Raw genomic sequence first — 2,503 nt, forward strand, 5'->3', positions numbered from 1 at the left:
TAGGGTTCAAAGGCAGCAAGATATTTCCACATGTGTACTTGCACTCATAGAAGTCCTCAAAAAACCCAAACTTGAAAACTGTAATTCCTAGCTCATGGTGGCCTCTGATCACATGCTCCTGTTCTTTGTCCCTTTCTTACCTCCATACCCCATCCCCAATTAAAAGAGGAACCAAAATGTGCATTCATTGTAAACAAGCTTTCTGGAAGAGAGAAGTGGGTATTTTTTCTTTTGTTAGAGTATAGGTGACATGAACCTTCCTAATCTGGAGAAATGGAGCAACAGGTGATTTCTGTCTGAACCTGGGGTACAGTAACATTTGCTCAAGAATTTATATATTCCTTTTGAAAATCCTATAAGAAAAGTATCATTTATTAACCCCCTTTTACAAAACTCCATTTACAAATAAGGAAGCCTGAGGCACAAAGAGGTTAAATAAATTGTCTGAGTTGATAAGGAACAGAGCTAAGAATCAAGTGCAGGCAGCTGGCTCCAAAATGCAGATCTTAACCACTGCCACATACCACTTCTGAAAATGGTTGCTTGCTAATGCAACTTTCATTCCTGTAGGGCATGGCTGCCTGCTTCTCGGTCTTGGGGCCACACATGTGGCTGGGACGCTCCTGGTGATCAGCCAGGAGGTAGTGCTGTGGGTGGTGACGAGGAGGCGGACCACCTCCAGGATAGGTCCGGGACTCTTCCGCCCTCGTGGACAGCGCGCTGTGCCTTCCCTTACGGACTATGGGATGGGTGTACACGTGAGCTTGCTCCACCCCTCTGACCTTTATTCTGATTGGCTCCTGTGCAGTATATAAGCAGTGTGTACTTCCTCATTAAAGGAGATTCTGTTTTGACTCGTGATTGTCCTCCATCGAAGGAGGACTGGGTGTGGGCCGCCAGTCAACCTTTACCTTTCTTGGCTCATCCTGGTCAGGGGGTGCTTTCCCGGCTTCTCCCGCTGGTCAGGAGGAGACGGGGGAGGGGCTAAAAACCCTGACTTATTCGCTAGCACAGATATGCCCAAGGATCTAAAGGGATAGAAATGTAGGTCAGTGATAGAGCACTTGCCTAACATGTATAAGGCCCTGGGTTTGATACCCAACACTGTAAAAATAAACAGATAGATAGATAGATAAATAGATAGATAGATAGCAAAGGACATAATCAGACATGCATTATATAAATTGGGCTGCAAAGAGAAAAGATAGAGCTCAAGCTCCAGTACAAGAGATCAGTGGTGGAGACAAACAGTAGAATGTATGGTGGGAAACTAGTAGAAATTTGAGAAATTTCTTGGCAGAAACTTTAATATGAAAGTATGCAGTTTATTAATTTAGGGAGCTCTTTTTTGTTAGGGGGAGACATAGAGATGCAAAAGAGAGAAAAACAAATAAAATCCTGCATTCTATGAAGTCCCACTGCCAGGAAAGTGAGGGCACTTGGTTTCCAGGTCTCAATTTTCCCTCCCTTACAATTTAGAGTAGAGTTTGGTTTCTGTAGGTTTAATATAGCTAAGAGTGGTGGCTCATGGACTTCCATATTTAAAAAAAAATCTGGTCTGGCTCTGTCAAACAAAGGAGCAATTCCCCCTGCTCTACCTCGAAGTCAAGGAAGCAAACATACCTTGGTCTGATCCCATAATCTTGAGTTTATGGAAAACCTTAAGAAAAGAGTAAGCCTGAGACAAAGAACAAAGAATGCTTGGACCATATGTGGCCACCTGAGCTACGAAGGAAGTTGCAGCTCTCCACAACTGAGAATGATCAGTCATTTTCAGAAAGAATGAGGAAGAAATCTAGTGTCCATAAAAACAGACCACAGTGAGCTGCAGACACCTCTCTTCCAGGAAGTCTTTCGGACCCTCTGGTCCGGTCACTTGTTGTTTTATGCATCTCCATAATACTCCACTTCCATTACAGAGTATATTTGAGTTATCTCCCTATAATTTTTAATCATGGAAAAGTTCATATCTAAAAATATTAACACAATACTATAATGAATTTCCATGTGCTCATCAACCAGATTCAATAATTATGAATTTGTGGCCAATCTTGTTTCATTTTGAATCCTTTCCACTTCCCTCCCCATCATATTATCTTTAAGTAAATCCCAATATCTAACAATTTCATCACATTTTTTCATGCATATATTACGTTTTATATCTTAGAGAACTCTAATACAATCATTAGAACAACTAAAAAAATAGAAAAATTCCTGATTCATCAGATATCATGTCAATTTTAAATTTTAAATGTCTTTTTAATATTTTATTTTGACTCTATGTTTTTTTGAATCAGAAAGCCAAATAACTTCCATACATTGCAGTTGGTTCATGAGTCTCCAAGTCTCTCAATCTATTTTCATGGTGCCTCCATCAACTTTTTTCTTGCAATTTATTCATTAGAGAAAGTGGACTGTTCGTTCCACATGCTCCCTGCAGACAATGTTTTGCTGATAGAATTTCTGTGCTGTAAAATGTTACATTCTTCTATCCTCTGTATTT

The sequence above is a fragment of the Marmota flaviventris genome, chromosome 9 (assembly GCF_047511675.1).
Source record: "Marmota flaviventris isolate mMarFla1 chromosome 9, mMarFla1.hap1, whole genome shotgun sequence".
In the NCBI taxonomy this organism is placed as follows: Eukaryota; Metazoa; Chordata; class Mammalia; order Rodentia; family Sciuridae; genus Marmota; species Marmota flaviventris.